The sequence below is a fragment of the Halichoerus grypus genome, chromosome 6 (genome assembly GCF_964656455.1).
Source record: "Halichoerus grypus chromosome 6, mHalGry1.hap1.1, whole genome shotgun sequence".
Classification (NCBI taxonomy): Eukaryota; Metazoa; Chordata; class Mammalia; order Carnivora; family Phocidae; genus Halichoerus; species Halichoerus grypus.
In genome coordinates, this window is record NC_135717.1 from 71,485,154 (window position 1) to 71,502,782 (window position 17,629).

General features: G+C 38.2%; 1 pseudogene; it reads left to right on the forward strand.

Moving 5' to 3' along the window:
• Nucleotides 1-15,136: 15,136 nt before the first annotated feature.
• Nucleotides 15,137-16,614, forward strand: LOC118552270 (keratin, type II cytoskeletal 8 pseudogene; annotated as a pseudogene).
• Nucleotides 16,615-17,629: the final 1,015 nt, after the last annotated feature.

A 17,629-nucleotide genomic window follows, 5' to 3' on the forward strand; every position in this document is an offset into this window, starting at 1 on the left:
ATCAAACTTGGTATGTGTGGTTTCTTACCATAATCAGTCCATGAGTCTTCCTTCCGTTGGCATGCACCACTCTGTGAACAAGGTTCCATTTAGACTCCGCCTCACATGAAATGTGCGCGCTATGCCTAACTCCCAGCGCCTGCCTTAGCCTTCTTTTCTCTGCCCAGTTCAAATATCTTCTACCAATGTCCTCATGTTTACCATTTTTTTCGCCCATAGAGTTTTGAAACGTTGTACCTCGGAAAGTTTTGTAGGAAAAAGCCTGTGCCTGATGAAAGCAGCTTACAGTGAACCTACACATCCACCGAAACACTTGTGTGGAAAAAGAAACAAAAAAGTACCACCAGACATTTCACAGAACTAAGTGCTGAAATACACCTAACGTGGACAAAATCTGGTCCCAGCAAAACATGAGTTTCTTCTGTAAAAAAAATCCTGTCACATCTGGCTCTCTAACTCCCTTGATGATGTATCTTCTTTCAATTTTTTTCACCAATTCCTCAATCTCCTCCCCTCAATTGACTCAACTTTCAATTTCCTGTCATTTCGTTGTGAGATGTTTAGAATCTACTCCTTTGCTTCCCATAATTCCTACCTTGGTTCAATTTCCACATCATTTTCCCTATGCGCACATCCCTCTCTCATCCCATTTAGTGGCAAAAGGTCACAGTCAAGGCACGGTGGCAGCTTCTACTTGGATGTATTCTAGTGGTTTTTTTCTTTCAGTTTTCTCTACCTCCTCGGCCGCTTGCTCACATTCATTCAGTTATACGTCTCCCAAAGAGGAAAAATGGGCACACTCAGTGGACCAGTGCCGCGTAGTCAGAATAAGAAATGGGAAGTTGAAAACAAATTTGGTGAAGAAATTTGGGAAACTGAGGGACAAATTGTCATGACGGTGGTTGGCCCTCTCAGCATCAACACACACGGGAAGGTTAAAGTGAAAACCAAGGCAGCAGCTAATGTCAGCGTCAGAAGCAGCAAGTAAACACAGCGAGCCATGCCAAGTCCAGGTCAAGGGACACAAAGGATACACAGCTTGAGAGGGGCCAGTTCAGAGACTAGGGATGGCCGAACCTTCAAATGTTCCAGAACCAGAGAGGTACTGTGAGATTCCTGAGGTCGGTTAGGGTTTTGTAAATTGAAACATGAAGGACTAAATTGTGGGTCTACGTTCTGTTCAGGTTTCCAGAAAGAGGAGTGTGGAGAGAGCCAGTGGCTTATGAAGTCTCTCCTGTTTATCACTTTGAGGGTGCCTCTTTGGCTTCAAAGAGATGGGACACAGAAAGAATTCCACCTCTGACAAATCTGTGTGTTTCCCTTCCTCCTAGGAAGTAAGAACAGTTGTTTTTCCAAACTATTATTTATTAATAATTTAATACTTATAAATTATTTATTTTTAATCTCTTCTAAAATCAAGGAAATTACTTCCAGACAAAAAAGTGTGTATATATATATATATATACACACACATACATGCATATGTATATGTACATATATATTCTTAAAATCTAATATATACATATGTAAATATTAAATTTGAAGAATTTGGGGGATTAATAAAGGAAAACGTGACAATTCAAAAGCAAGGACTGATTGTCCAGAAAAAACAAGCTGGATGGTCATTAAACAATTGCTCCAGAGAATGTTCAGACATTGCCATTAACAGAAATCCAGGGCACTGGCATTATCCATATCAGATGCTTTTGAAAACTGAAGGGTTTGGAAAAAGTAAGGAAAAAACTGGTATATGATAAAAATCTCATAGAGTCAAAAAGAAATACACCAAGGGAAAAAACTGCCCTTTAAAAACTGATACATGGGAAATGTACAAGAATTCCCATGTTTTTTTTTTTTTTCTTCATCTTTTCTTTAAAAACCATTAGTTTGATTACTAAAGGAATATTTTTAGACTATACTATGTGGAAGACATCTATTTTCAGATGATAGATTTGTGGATGTGTCTTCCAAGCATTGGGGTATACATTTAGCCACCAATATCAATAATAAGTTTGTTTCATTCAGTATAATAGTCTTCAAAACGCAGACCTGTGTTTACAGACTAAGATTAAATCAAGGAGGGACTTGGGTAATTGTTAGGCCATAATGACCTCTCTCTTTCCTGAAAATGAAATAAATCTAACAAGCATTCCTTTTAGCTAAGCCCTTGAGAGAAAGGTTACATTAGTGTTTGCAGTGATTGTTAAACTGGAGCAAGAATTAGCTATTTGTTTCTGGGTTATTTTGCTTTAATATTTTAATGGTGCTATAAATTTTGGAGCTAATTAACATAAGAAAATGTTCCAACCAGTTTCCTTAAATATATTAGGATATTTTATGAAAAGCTTCAGAAAATCTTTAGATTCATTCTCTAAAACATGTCCAATTTACATCAGAATAACTCACGATTGCCAACAATATCACCTTCCACCCAGAATTACCTCTGGCCAAGATACCATAAAAGGAACTGAATTTACCCTCCTGCCTGAAACAACCAAAAAATAAAAACAAAAATAAAGATAGAGAAAACATATGAAACAAAAATTTTCAAGACATTGGACATCAGACAACAAAGGGTAGTGATCTCTGAGGGATGACAGATAAATGAGGTAAGCCCTGGGATTGCCCCAGCTACTGCCCTTGATTACTTATAAGCCACTGTGTGGGGAACGGGGAACTCAAGCAGAGTCTGGTAATCTCACTTCACTGAGGAATTGGAGCTAAGAGTCCAGGGAGATCAAGGCAGTTAGAATTCACAAGACACCATACTGTTAGGAGAGAGCAGGAAATAGAGAGAAAGAGAAAGAGACTGAGAGAGAGAGAATTCTAGAGGCATGCAGAGGATCTCCCTCTAGTATCTATCTGAGTTTTGACCAGATTATGCACGTAAGGAAATTGCCTGAAGCAGGGGAAGGGGAGGGGGAACACCTAAAATGATTAGAAGGTATGCAATGGAATTATAAAAAAAAATATGCAATACATGCCCTCCTTAATACCCATCACCAGGCTCATGTATTGCAATGAGCACTGGGTATTATATGCAAACAATGAATCATGGAACACTATATCAAAAACTAATGAAGTACTGTAAGGTGACTAACATAAAATAATAAAAAAAAATTTAAAAATATGCAGTTCATCCACAATGTAGCATACAAAGAGGGAAAGGGGAACAAAGAACAGATGGGACAAATAGAAAAAAAATAGCAAGATAATAGATCTACATTTATCCATATTGATATTTACATCAAATGTAAATAGCTTAAATATCCTATTTAAAAGGCAGAGGCCATTATATTACTAAAAGAGTAAGACTCAACTAAATGCTGCTTATAGGGAACACATTTTAAATATGAAGATAAAAAGCTTTTTCGTAACAAAGGAAACAGGTGACAAAACCAAAAGACAACCAACAGAATGGAAGAAGATATTTGCAAATGTCTTATCAGATAAAGGGTTAGTATCCAAAATCTATAAAGAACTTATTAAACTCAACACCCAAAGAACAAATAGTCCAGTCAAGAAATGGGCAGAAGACATGAATAGACATTTCTCCAAAGAAGACATACAAATGGCCAACAGACACATGAAAAAAATGCTCAACAATACTCAGCGTCAGGGAAATATAAATCAAAACCATAAAGAGATACCACCTCACACCAGTCAGAGTGACTAAAATTAACAAGTCAGGAAATGACAGATGTTGGTGAGGATGTGGAGAAAGGGGAACCCTCTTACACTGTTTGTGGGAATGCAAGCTGGTACAGCCGTTCTGGAAAACAGTATGGAGGTTCCTCAAAAAGTTGAAAATAGAGCTACCCTATGACCCAATAATTGCATTACTGGGTATTTACCCCAAAGATACAAATGTAGTGGTCTGAAGGGGCACCTGCATCCCAGTGTTTATAGCGGCAATGTCCACAATAGCCAAACTATGGAAAGAGCCCAGATGTCCATCAACAGATGAATGGATAAAGAAAATGTGGTATATATATATATATATATATACAAAAGAATACTACTCAGCCATCAAAAAAAAAAAAAAGAAATCTTGCCATTTGCAATGATGTGGATGGAACTAGAGGGTATTAATGCTAAGTGGAATAAGTCAATCAGAGAAAGACAATTATATGATCTCACTTATATGTGGAATTTAAGAAACTCAGAGGATCATAGGGGGAGGGAGGGAAAAATAAAACAAGACGAAATCAGAGAGGTAGACAAACCATAAGAGACTCTTAATCATAGGAAACAAACTGAGGGTTGCTGGAGGGGAGGGGGTGTGGGGATGGGGTAACTGGGTGATGGACATTAAGGAGGGAATGTGATGTAATGAGCACTGGGTATTATATAAGACTGATGAATCACTGAACTCTACCTCTGAAACTAATAATATACTATATGTTAATTAATTGAATTGAAATTTAAAAAAAGAAAAAAGTGAATAAATATAAAGGTACAGATAGTTTAAGAGCAAAAAACCTCACAAAAGTATATTGTACAAAAACGAATTTTCAGGGCGCCTGGGTGGCTCAGATGGTTAAGCATCTGCCTTCGGCTCAGGTCATGATCCCAGAGTCCTGGGATCAAGTCCCGCATCGGGCTCTCTGCTCCTTGGGAGCCTGCTTCTCCCTCTGCCTCTCTCTCTCTCTCTCTGTCTCTCATGAATAAATAAATAAAATCTTTAAAAAAAAAAAAAAAACGAATTTTCAGAGTTAGAATAGCTATACTCTTATTAGACAAAGTATATTTCAAGGCAAAGGACATCAACAGGGATAGAAAAAGATCTTTTCATAATAATAAAGGGGTTGTTTAATCCAGAGGACTTAATAATCCTAAATATTTATGCATATAATAGAAGAGCTTCAATATTTATGGAGCAAAAATTGACAGAAGTACAGGAGAAATAAATAAGCCTACATTTATAATCAGAGATTTTCATAATCTTCTCTTAATAATTGGTGAACAAGTAGACAGAAAATTAGTTAGGATATGGAAGATTTGAAAAACACTACTACCACTTGATCTAATTGACATCTATAGAACACTTCACCCAACAACTTAAACAATCTTTTCAAGTGCACATGGTGTATTTACCAAGATAAACTATATTCTCTCAGAAAAGGGGCTCAAAACATTTAAAAGGATCCAAGTAACATAAAGTTTGCTCTCTAATGTTTAAAAAAATTATAAACCAATATTAAAGGGATGATCGGAAGGTAGTCAGATCATCGGAAACTAAATATATCTATTAAATAAATTGAAAGTGTTACTTAAAACCTTTTTACAAAGAAAGCTCCAGGCCCAGATGGTTTTATTTGTGAATTCTACCAAATAGTTAAGGAAGAAATAATGCTAATTCTACACAAAGTCTTTCAGAAAAGGAGAGAAATACTGCCCAACTTACGAGGCCAGCATTACCCTGACAACAAAAGCGAAGAAAGACATTCCAAGAAAAGGTGTATAGTATACCTAAAGAACACACATGTGAAATTCTCAACAGAATTTTAACAAATCAGATCCAACCATATATAGAAGTAATTTTATATAAAATTATATATAAGTATGTGTTTATACATAATATATATAATACATAAAAATATAATGACCAAGAGGGGTCTATCTCAGGAGTGCTGACTTAATATTAAAAAATCAGTGTGATTCATCATATTAATAAAGTAAGAAAAAAACCAAAGAAACAAAAACAATTAATTATCTCAATGGACACAAAAAAAGCTCTAGACAAAAATCCAACATCCAGTCCTGATTAAAACAAACAAACAAACAAACAACAAAAAAACCCACAAAAAACCCCACAGATTCTCAACAAACTAAGACTAGAAGGGAACTTTTTCAACCCGATAAAAAGCATTTATGAGAAGCCTAGAGTTAACATCTTTCTTCTATAAATATTTAAAAAAATAATGAGAGATCAGTGTGAACAATGGTGCACAGGAAAGGGTCTTTGAGGAAGTAGGGCTGAAGATATTTGCCTGACTTGGTTTTGTCCCTACTAAATTTGTCAGTGTCTAATATTGTGATTTATGAGATGCTTTATCTGGTGTAATTGGCACTTGGAGCTGCTAGTCTGCACCCACAGACTGCAGGCCGCACCACCCTCTCCTTGGCTGGCTCTGCTGAGGCTGTCTCTCCTCAGGCTCACTGTGCCGGGATTTGGCCTTTGAGGCAACAGAGACAAAGCTTTTTGGGATTCCTTTTATCAATTGTTTTCTGAATTATCAGTAGGAATGTAGTTTAATTTTTATTGCCATGCATGATTTGGGATACAGTCATGCTGAACCATAAATCCTTAGAATCTGAATCATTGTGGGAATTGGTTCGACTGTTTTCAGACATAATCTAACTAGCATCCTGAATGTGGGCTCCTGAGTCATCACTCCTAAATTTCTGAGCTAATTTGAATCTTGTGACAATAATAGTTATGATTCTGGACTTAATATAGGCCCCTTCATCTTCATTGTGCTTGGCAAACACCAACTAATTAGCCTTCCGGTCCTCAAGAAAAATATTACTGTCCCTTTTCAAAAATGAGAAGTAATGGGGGAAAGTGAAGTTTAAAGCTTATTAGGTGGAAGCAAGAGTCTAGGGGAATTAAACCTAAAATCCGTTCCAGTCATGTGGGTTTGGGTGACATCCCTTCCCCAGAGGACTTCACAGAAATCATGAACCTAGGTGATTTTCTTTTGTTTTGTTTATTTTTTATTTTTTTTAAATTTTATTATGTTATGTTAGTCACCATACAATACATCATTGGTTTTTGATGTGGTGATCCACGATCCATTGTTTTCGTATAACACCCAGTGCTCCATGCAGTACGTGCCCTCCTTAATACCCATCACCGGGCTAACCCATCCTCCCACCCCCCTCCCCTCTAAAACCCGGTTTGTTTCTCAGAGTCCATAGTCTCTCATGGTTCATCTCTCCCTCCGATTTCCCCCCCTTCATTTTTCCCTTCCTTCTCCTAATGTCCTCCACGCTATTCCTTATGTTCCACAAATAAGTGAAACCATATGATAATTGACTTTCTCTGCTTGACTTATTTCACTTAGCATAATCTCCTCCAGTCCCATCCATGTTGATGTAAAAGTTGGGTATTCATCCTTTCTGATGGTTGAATAGTATTGCATTGTATATATGGACCACATCTTCTTAATCCATTCATCTGTTGAAGGGCATCTTGGCTCTTTCCACAGTTTGGCTGTTGCAGACATTGCTTCTATGAATATTGGGGTGCATATGGCCCTTCTTTTCACTACATCTGTGTCTTTGGGGTAAATACCCAGAGTGCAATTGCTGAGACCCTATGACCCAGTGATTTTCTTTTGTAAGGAATGTGCGTTATAAATGCTGTTGCTTTGAGGGATAGGATTTCTTTTCCTGCCCTGAATACGCCCTCTACATAAAGAATTATGCTCCAGATCTTGAGTCACACTTATGTGGTATTAACCTTGTATTGTAAAGAGGCTTCTCCTGGTGCTTGTGCCAAAACAAGAATACATATGCACAGTCACTACTGTGTCAGTGACAGCAAGCGCATTAAATCACGGTGCCTACAAATGTCTAGCTGCAAGCTTTTCCCTTCCCTTTGGAGTCAGACCATTGCACAATAAGAAATGGAGGTTATCTGAATGCCTGATCCAACTCTGCCTAAGGTCCTTTTATTTGTTAAGCCTAAATTTAATATTCCCTTGCCTTCAAATTAACTCACCCTAACAATCTGAAATGTCTTTTACTTTTGCTGCCTCCTTTATGAATAAACCTGGCAATCGCAGGTGAAAAGCTAGTATTGCTGCTGCCTTTGTGTAAAATTTCATTAAAAATGCTGTTTAACTCTCAACAAAGAGTATTTTCTAGCTAGTGCAATCATGAGCTTATAACTAGGAAGCAAATCTGGTAACTTCTCGTATTAATTTGCTTACTTTTCCAAACGTGGCAATAATTGTGCCCATTATTGAGAATAAAGCATGTGGAACAGAGGTATCCACTGATTCATGCAAACAGCAGAGCCCATTTGTCTGAATCTGGCCTTGAACGGACTTGGTGACTTCCTTCCCCACTAGCAGTAAATTTCAGTGCTTGCAACAAATGACCGTTAATGACGTCACTGCAGTAAAGGCAGCCCATTTTGTGCTGTGAGGCTAGATCCAGGTCTTATTTAAAATAGGCCACCTTCACTAGGAGCATCTATCTCACTATTTCAAAGTGCTCAATAAATATGAGAGAACTTTTTCAACGGCTTCGGAAGGCATCAGAACAATGGTTAAGAACAAAGTTGTTAGATGGGAAATCTAACTCAGCAAATCTACTAAAGTCAAAATAATTAGCAGCCAATCAGATGTGTGTCTGGTGCTTAGTCATTTACATATTCAACACATATTTATCAAGTATTTGTTAAACTATTATACAGTACAGACATAATCCCTGCCCTCCTAGAGTTTACAGCTTAGTGAGAATATGAGAATAGCCAAGCAATTATCAACAATGCAAAAGCCCCATTAGAATAAAGAATAGGGCACCGATAGAATGAAGTTGGGGATCAGCTAGATGCAGAGATGGGGGTGTGCAATGTACATGAGAGCCGGGGAGCAAACAAGAATGTGGAATGATTGGGGAGGTAAAAGATTTTTCACTCTAACAAGATAGGGCAGGAAGAAAGAGACAAGTCTATAGATAATGTTGGAACCAGGTTTTTCTGATTTTGTAAACCCTTTTAAGGACTTTGGACTTTTTTACTGAGAGTACTGGGGTAAACACTGAAGGATTTAAACAATAGCATATCATGATTGGTTTAGTATTTTTAAAAATATCAGTTGGAGAGCAGAGTGGAGAAATGATTGATGAGACCAGAGGCAGAGGCCATTTAGGAGGCTGCTGTAGTAATCTGGACATGTAATGATCGTGGCCTAGATTAGGAAAGGAGCCTTGGGGATGGAGAAAAAAAGATGGTTTTATAGAAAATACAGAGTTAGGACTTCAGGATTATTGAAAAGGGCAAATAAAGGAAGCTGAGGAGTCAAGCTGGCTCCCAGATTCTAGCTGCCTTGATGTGGGCACCATTTGCTGCTATTAGGAGGAGTGCAAGGAAGAGTTGATGGGAGTGGAGGATGAGGATGAGAAATGGAAATTTCATTCAGCACCACGGCCTAAAGTCTATTTGAGATGACCAGGAACAACTGGCGATATTGGTCTGAACTCTAGGACTAGAGAGATCTAAAGTTCTGATATAAATTTGAGAATCATTACTACAAAGATGGTAGATGAACCAAGGGAATTGCCCAGGGAGAGTATGTAGTGGGAGAAAAGAGCACCTTGGATAAAAACTCCAAAGAACACTGTCATCCAAAGGACAAAGAGGTCTTGAAGGAAGACCAAGAAGTGGCCAGAGAAGTACAAAGGAAGCCAAGACAGAAAAATATCACAGAAGCTAAGGCAACTGTGTTTCCAGAAGAAGGAAGAGAAAGTGGGTAAATAAGGAACTGAAATGTATTAATTAGATTTGAGAACAGAGTTGTTTGTGTCTTTGGTGAGGACATTCCATTTCAGTGGAAAGGTGATAATAGAAACCATATTTCTGTGAGATGAAAAGTGAATAGAAGGTGAGAAAATATGGACAATATGTATAGAGCATATTTGAGGAATTGGGAAGAGAAGAAAAAGAATAGGGTAGTGTCTGAAAGTTGAGAAGGGATGGGTAGATAGTAATTTTACAATATGAAAGACTTATGTGTATTTAATTCCTTGGAGAAAGGAGTCAGGAAAAAGTGAGAAGAACGGTGCAGGATGAGAGCACGTGGCTTACGGAGCAAGCAGGACTTAATTTTAGAGACCTTTCCCAACCTCAGCTCAAATATAAAAATGCACCCACAGCTCACATTAAGTACATTTTTTTCCATATAATTAATATACAGTGTTATATTAGTTTCAGGTGTGCAACATATTGATTCAACAATTCTATACATTCCTCAGTGTTCATCAAGATAAGTGTACTCTTAATCCCTTTTCCCTATTTAACCTATTCCCCACCTGCCTCCCCTCTGGCAACCATCAGCTTGTTCTCTATATCTAACAATGTATTCTATTGTTATCTCTCTTTTTCTTTGTTTGTTCATTTGTTTTGTTTTTTAAATTCTGCCTGTGAGTGGAATCATATGCTATTTGTCTTTCTCTGACTTACTTAGTTCACTTAGCATTATACTCTCTAGATCCTTTCATGTTGCAAATGGCAAGATTTCATTCTTTTTCACAATTGAGTAATATTCCATTTCATACATATACTACTTCTTTTTTAAATTATTTAATTATTGGGGCACCTAGGTGGCTCAGTCATTAAGCGTCTGCCTTCAGCTCAGGTCATGATCCCAGGGTCCTGGGATCGAGCCCTGCATCGGGCTCCCTGCTCAGTGGGAAGCCTACTTCTTCCTCTCCCGCTCCCCCTGCTTGTGTTCCCTCTCTCACTGTGTCTCTCTCTGTCAAATAAATAAATTTAAAATAATAATAAATTATTTAATTATTGGTTTTTTAGAGAGAGAGTGTGTGAGTGGGGGTGGGGGAGGGACAGAGGGAGAGAGGGAAACCCAAGCAGGCTCCATGCTCAATGCAGAATTGGATGCAGGGCTCAATCCCATGACCCTGAGCCGAAATCAAGAGTCAGACACTTAACCGACTGAGCCACCCAGGCACCCTACCACTTCTTTATCTATGGATGGACATGTGGGTTCCTTCCATATCTTGGCTATTGTAAATAATGCTGCAATAAACATAGGAGTGAATGTATCTTTTCAAATTAGTGCTTTTGTTTTGTTTGGATAAATACCTAGTAGTGCAATTACTGGATTATATGGGTATTTCTATTTTTAATTTTTTGTGGGAACTCCATACTGTTTTTCACAGTGACTAAACCAATCTGCAGTCCCACCAACAGTGCTTGAGGATTCCTTTTTCTCCACATCCTCACCAACACTTGTTATTTTTTGTGTTTTTGACTTTAGCTATCTGACAGGTGAAAAGTGATACCTCATGATACTTTGATTTTGCATTTCCCTGATGATTAGTGATGTTGAGAATCTTTTCACGTGTCTGGTGGCCGTCTGTATATCTTCTTCAGAAAAATGTCTATCAGGTCCTCTGTCCAATTTTAATTGGGTTATTTGTGGTATTTTTGGTTTTCAGTTGTAGAAGATTTTATACATATTTTGGATATTAACCACTTCTTGGATTTATCTATTGCAAATATATTCTCCCATTCAGTAGGTTGCGTTGTCATTTAAAAAAATATTCAAATTCCAGTTAGCTAACATACAGTGTTATATTAGTGTCAGGTGTACAAAGTAGTGATTGAACACTTCCATACATCACTTGGTACTCATCACAACATGTGCCCTCCTTAAACCCCATCATCTATTTAATACATCCACCATCTTCATCTCCCCTCTGGCAACCATCAGTTTGTTCTCTATAGTTAAGAATCTATTTCTTGGTTTGCCTCTCTCTCTTTTTTCCCCCTATGCTCATTTGTTTTGTTTCTTAAATTCCACATATAAAAGAAATCATATGGTATTGTTTTTCTCTGACTGACTTATTTCACTTATCATAATACTCTCTAGCTCCATCCATGTCATTGCAAATAGCAAAATCTCATTTTTAATGGCTGAATAATATTCAATTACATATATTATATAATTATATATTATTATATATTATATATTTAATATAACATAATATATATACATATAAATATGTAATATAGACATGTAGTCTGTATAATTATATATTATACAGTTATATTATACATTATATATTATGCAAGTTAACATACATATATGTATATGTATGTATATATGTAAAGAAGATGTGGTATCCATTCATCAGTCAATGGAACTTGGGCTGTATCCACAATTTGGCTATTATAGATAAGGCTGCTATAAATATTGGAGTGCATGTATCCCTTTGAATTAATATTTTTGTATTCTTTGGGTAAAGACCTACTAGTGCAATTGCTGGATCGTAGGGTAGTTCTATTTTCAACTTCTTTGAGGAAACTCTATCCTGTTTTCCACAGTGGCTGCACCAGTTTACATTTCCACCAACTGTGAAGATGGTTCCTCTTTCTCCACATCCTCACAACACCTGTTGTTTCTTGTGTTGTTGATTTTAGCTATTCTGACAGTGTGAGGTGGTATCTCATTGTAGTTTTGATTTGTATTTCCCTGATGATCAGTGATGTGGAGAATCTTTTCCTATATCTGTTGGGGCTATTCATGTCTTCTGCCCAATTTTTAATTGTATTATTCATTTTTAAGTGTTGAGTTTTATAAGTTTGTTATATTTTTTGGATACTAACCCTTTATCAGATATGTCATTTGGAATATCTTCTCCCATTCTATAGGTTGCCTGTTAGTTTTGTTGATTTTCTTCTTCCATGTGCAGAAGCTTTTTATTTTGATGTTGTCCCAATCATTTATTTTTACCGTTGTTTCCCTCTCCCCAGGAGATCTACCTAGAAAGAAGTTGCTATAGCCAATGTCAAAGAGGTTATTGCCTGGGTTTTCTTCCAGGATTGTTACAGTTTCAGGTCTCACATTTTGATCTTTAATCCATTTTGAATTTATTTTTGTGTATGGTGTAAGGAAGTGGTACAGTTTCATTCTTCTGCATGTTGCTGTTCAGTTTCCCAAACACCATTTGTTGAAGAGACTGTCTTTTTCCCATTGAATATTATTTCCTGCTTTGTGGAAAATTAATTGACCATATAGTTGTGGGTTCGTTTCTGGATTTTCTATTCAGTTCCATTGGTCTATGTTTCTATTTTTGTGACAGTACCATAATGTTTTGATCACTACAGCTTTGTAATATAACTTGAGGTCCAGAATTGTGATGCTTCCAACTTTGTTTATATTTTTCAAGGTTGCTTTGGCTATTCAGGGTCTTTTGTGGTTCTGTACAAATTTTAGGATTGTTTGTGCTAGCTTTGTGAAAAATGCTGGTATTTTGATAGGGGTGGCATTACATGTGTAAATTGTTTTGGGTACTATAGACATTTTAACAAAATTTCTTCTTCCAAATCCATGACCATAGAATATTTTTCCATTTCTTTGTATCATCTTCAGTTTCTTTCATCAGTGTTTCATAGTTTTCAGAGTACAAGTCTTTCTTCTCCTTGGTTAAATTTATCCCTAGGTATTTTACTTTTTTTGGTGCAACTGTAAATGGGACTGTTTTCTTAATTTCTCTTTGTGCTGCTTCATTATTGATGTACAGCAATACAACAGATTTCTGTATGTTGATTTTGTATCCTGTGACTTTACTGATTTCATTTATTAGTTTTAGCAGTTTTTTTCTTTGTGGAATCTTTCAAGTTTTGTATGTATAGTATCATCTTATCTTCAAATAGCAAAGTTTTCCTTCTTCCTTGCTGACTTGGATGCCTTTTGTTTCTTTTTGTTGTCTGATTGTTGTGGCTAGGACTTCCAGTACTATGGTGAGAGTGGACATCCTTGTCTTGTTCCTGACCATAGAGGAAAAGCTTTCAGTTTTCCCTCATTGAGGATATTAGCTGTGAGTTTTTCATATATGGCCTTTAGGATGTTATGTTCCCTCTAAATCTACTTTGTTGAGGGTTTTTATTATGATGTATGTTGTACTTTGTCAAATGTTTTTTCTGCATCTATTGAAATGATCATATTGTACCTATCCTTTCTTTTTTAATGTGATGTATCACATTGACTAATTTGCAAATATTGAACCACCCCTTGCAATCTAGGAATAATCCCACTTGATTGTTGTGAATGATTATTTTAATGTATTGTTAGATTCAGTGTGTTAGCATTTCATTGAGAATTTTTGCATTTATTTTCATCAGGGATATTGGCCTATAGTTCTCTTTTTTGGTGGTGTCTTTATCTGGTTTTGGTATCAGGGTAATGCTGGCCTCATATAATAAATTTGGAATTTTTCTTTCCTTTTCAATTTTTCTGGAATGGTTTGATAGTTAAGAAGGTATTAACTCTTCTTAAATTATTTGGTAGAATTCCCCTGGGAAACCATCTGGCCCTGGAATTTTGTTTGTTGGGAGTTTTTTGATTAGCGATTCAATTTCTTTGCTGGTTATTGGTCTGTTCGTTTTCTATTTCTTCCTATTTCAGTTTTGGTAATTTATACATTTCTAGAAAGTTATCTATTTCTTCCAGGCTGTCCAATTTGTTGCCATATAGTTTTTCATAATATTTTCTTATAATTGTCTGTATTTCTGTGGTGTTGGTTGTGATCTCTCCTCTCATTCATGATTTTATTTATTTGAGTCCTTTCTCTTTTCTTTTTGATAAGTCTGTCTAAGGGGTTATCAATTTTATTAATTTTTTTTCAAAGAACTAGGTCCTGGTTTCATTGATCTGTTTTAATTTTTTTTTTAGTTTCAGTATCATTTATTTCTGCTCTAATCTTTATTATTTTATTCTTTCTGCTAGCTTTAGGCTTCATTTTTTTGTTCTTTTTCTAGCTCCTTTAAGTGTAAGGTTAGGTTGTTTATTTGAGATTTTCCTTGCTTCTTGAGGTAGGCCTGTATTGCCATATACTTCCCTCTTAAGACTGCTTTTGCTGCATCCCAAAGTTTTGGGACCATTGTGTTTTCATTTTCATTTGTTTCCATGTATTTTTTTTTATTTCTTCTTTAATTTCCTGGTTGACCCATTCATTCTTTAGTAGCATATTGTTTAACCTCCATGTATTTGTGGTCTTTCCAGATTTTTTCTTGTGATTGATTTCTAATTTCATAATGTTATGGTGCATAGTATTACTGCAATCTTTTTATATTTGTTGAGGCCTGTTTTGTGACCTAATATGCACCATATTGGAAAATCTTCCATGTTTCAAAAGAATGGGTATTCTGCTGCTTTAGGATGGACTATTCTGAATATATTTATTAAGTTCATTTGGTCCAGGGTGTCATTCAAAGCCACTGTTTCCTTGGTTATTTTCTGTTTAGATAATCTGTCTATTGCTGTAAATAGGGTGCTAAAATCCCCTACTATTGACCTGAAGCAGCTTCTCAGCTCCTTCTGGAACCCCTGTCAGGTTCAGCCTACTCCCCTCCACTCCAGCCTCCACTCCGGCCTCCACCATGTCCATCAGGGTGACCCAGAAGTCCTACAAGATGTCCACCTCTGGCCCCCAGGCCTTTAGCAGCTGCTCCTACATGAGCAGGCCTGGCTCCCGCATCAGCTCCTCTGCCTTCTCCTGGGTGGGCGGCAGCAGCAGCAGCTTCTGGGGTGGCCTGAGCAGCAGCATGAGTGTGGTTGGGGGCTACAGCGGTGGGACCAGGGGTGTGGGGGGCATCACGGCTGTCTCAGTGAACCAGAACCTGCTGAGCCCCCTTAAGCTGGAGGTGGGCCCCAACATCCAAGCTGTGCACACCCAAGAGAAGGAGAAGATCAAGACCCTCAACAACAAATTTGCCTCCTTCATCGACAAGGTGAGGCACCTGTAGCAGCAGAACAAAATTCTGGAGACGAAGTGGAGCCTCCTATAGCAGCAGAAAACTGCTCAGAGCAATACAGACAACATGTTCGAGAGTGACATCAGCAACCTCCAGTGGCAGCTGGACATCCTGGGCCAGGAGAAGCTGAAGCTGGAGGTGAAGCTTGGCAACATGCAGGGGCTGGTGGAGAACTTCAAGAATAAATATGAGGAGGAGATCAAAGAGCGTGCAGACATGGAGAATGAATTTGTCCTCATCAAGAAGGATGTGGACAAAGCTTACATGAACAAGGTAGAGCTGGAGTCCTGCCTGGAAGGGCTGACCAACGAGATCAGCTTCTCAAGGCAGCTGTATGAAGAGGAGATCTGTGAGCTGCAGTCCCAGATCTTGGATACGTCTGTGGTGCTGTCTATGGACAGCAGCTGCTCCCTGGACCTGGACAGCATCATCGCTGAGGTCAAGGCCCAGTACGAGGACATCGCCAACAGCAGCCGGGCTGAGGCCGAGACCAGGTACCAGATCAAGTACGAGGAGCTGCAGACACTGGCTGGGAAACACGGGGATGACCTCCGTTGCACAAAGACGGAGATTTCTGAGATGAACCAGAGCATCAGCCGACTCCAGGCTGAGATCGAGGCCCTCAAAAACCAGAGGGCTGCCCTGGAGGCTGCGATTGCTGATGCTGAGCAGCGTGGGGAGCTGGCCATTAAGGATGCCAATGCCAAGGTGGCCGAGCTGGAGGCCGCCCTGCAGTGAGCCAAGCAGGACATGGCCCGGCAGCTACGTGAGTACCAGGAGCTCATGAACGTCAAGCTGGCGCTGGACATCGAGATCACCACCTACCACAAGCTGCTGGAGGGCGAGGAGAGTGGCTGGAGTCTGGGATGCAGAACATGAGTATCCATACTAAGACCACCAGTGGCTACTCAGGTGGCCTGAGCTCGGCCTATCGGGGCCTCACAAGCCCTGGCCTCAACTATGGCCTGAGCTCTTTCCAGTCCAGTTTTGGCCCTGCTGTTTCCTTCAGCCGCAGTGGCTCCTCCAAGGCTGTGGTTGTGAAGAAGATCGAGACCCGTGATGGGAAGCTGGTGTCCGAGTCGTCTGATGTCCTGTCCAAGTGAACAACTACAGTGGTCCCTCCCAGCCTCCCCACTCTTGTGGCTGCCATAGAGGCTTTGGGGGGGAAGGAGCTGTGCCGGGGAGTGTTGGGAACAGGAGAGCCACTTAAGACTCAGCCCCAGTCCTCAGCCTACCCTTGGGGGGAGTCTACTGCCCTGGGTACCCCCTCTTGTCCATGCCCCCAACTAAAAGCCAATTCAAGTGTCTTTTCCCAAATAAAGCCTCAGCCAGCTCTGCCAATCCCCCCCCAAAAAATCCCCTACTATTATTATATTATTATCAATTAGTTCCTTTATGTTTGTTATTATGTTTTATATATTTGGGTGCTCCCATTTGGGTGAAAAAGTATTTATAATAGTTATTTCTTCTTTTGAATTGTCTCCTTTATGATTATATAGTCCTTTTCTTTGTCTCTTGTTATAGTCTCTGTTTTAAAGTCTAGTTTGTCTGGTATAAGTATTGCTAGTCTGGCTTTCTTTTGACATCCGTTTTTGTGATAAATGTTTCTCCATTCCCTCACTTTCAATCTGCAGGTGTCTTTAGGTCTAAAATGTGTCTCTTATAGGCAGCATATCGATGGGTCTCTTTTTCTTTTTTCATTCCAAAATGCTATGCCCTTTGATTGGAGTATTTAGTCCCTTTACATTCAAAGTAATTATTGATAGGTATTTATTGCCATTTAATTACTCAATTTGCGGTTGTTTCTGGAGATTTCCCAATTCTTTCTTATCTTTCTTTCATGTTTTGTTGATTTTGTTTAGTGATATATTTGGATTTCTTTCTCTTTATTTTTGCATCAGTATTAGTGGTTTTTGATATATGGTTACCAATAGTTTTGTATGTAACTTTTTCTGCAAATAGCAATCTATATTAGGTTGATGGTTGTTCAAATTTGAACACATTCTTTTCTCATCTCCTGCCCATGTTTTATGTATATGTTATTATATTTTGTATCTTTTTTTGTATGAGTTTCTTGACTGATTTTTACAGAAATATTCATTTTTACTGCTTTTGTGC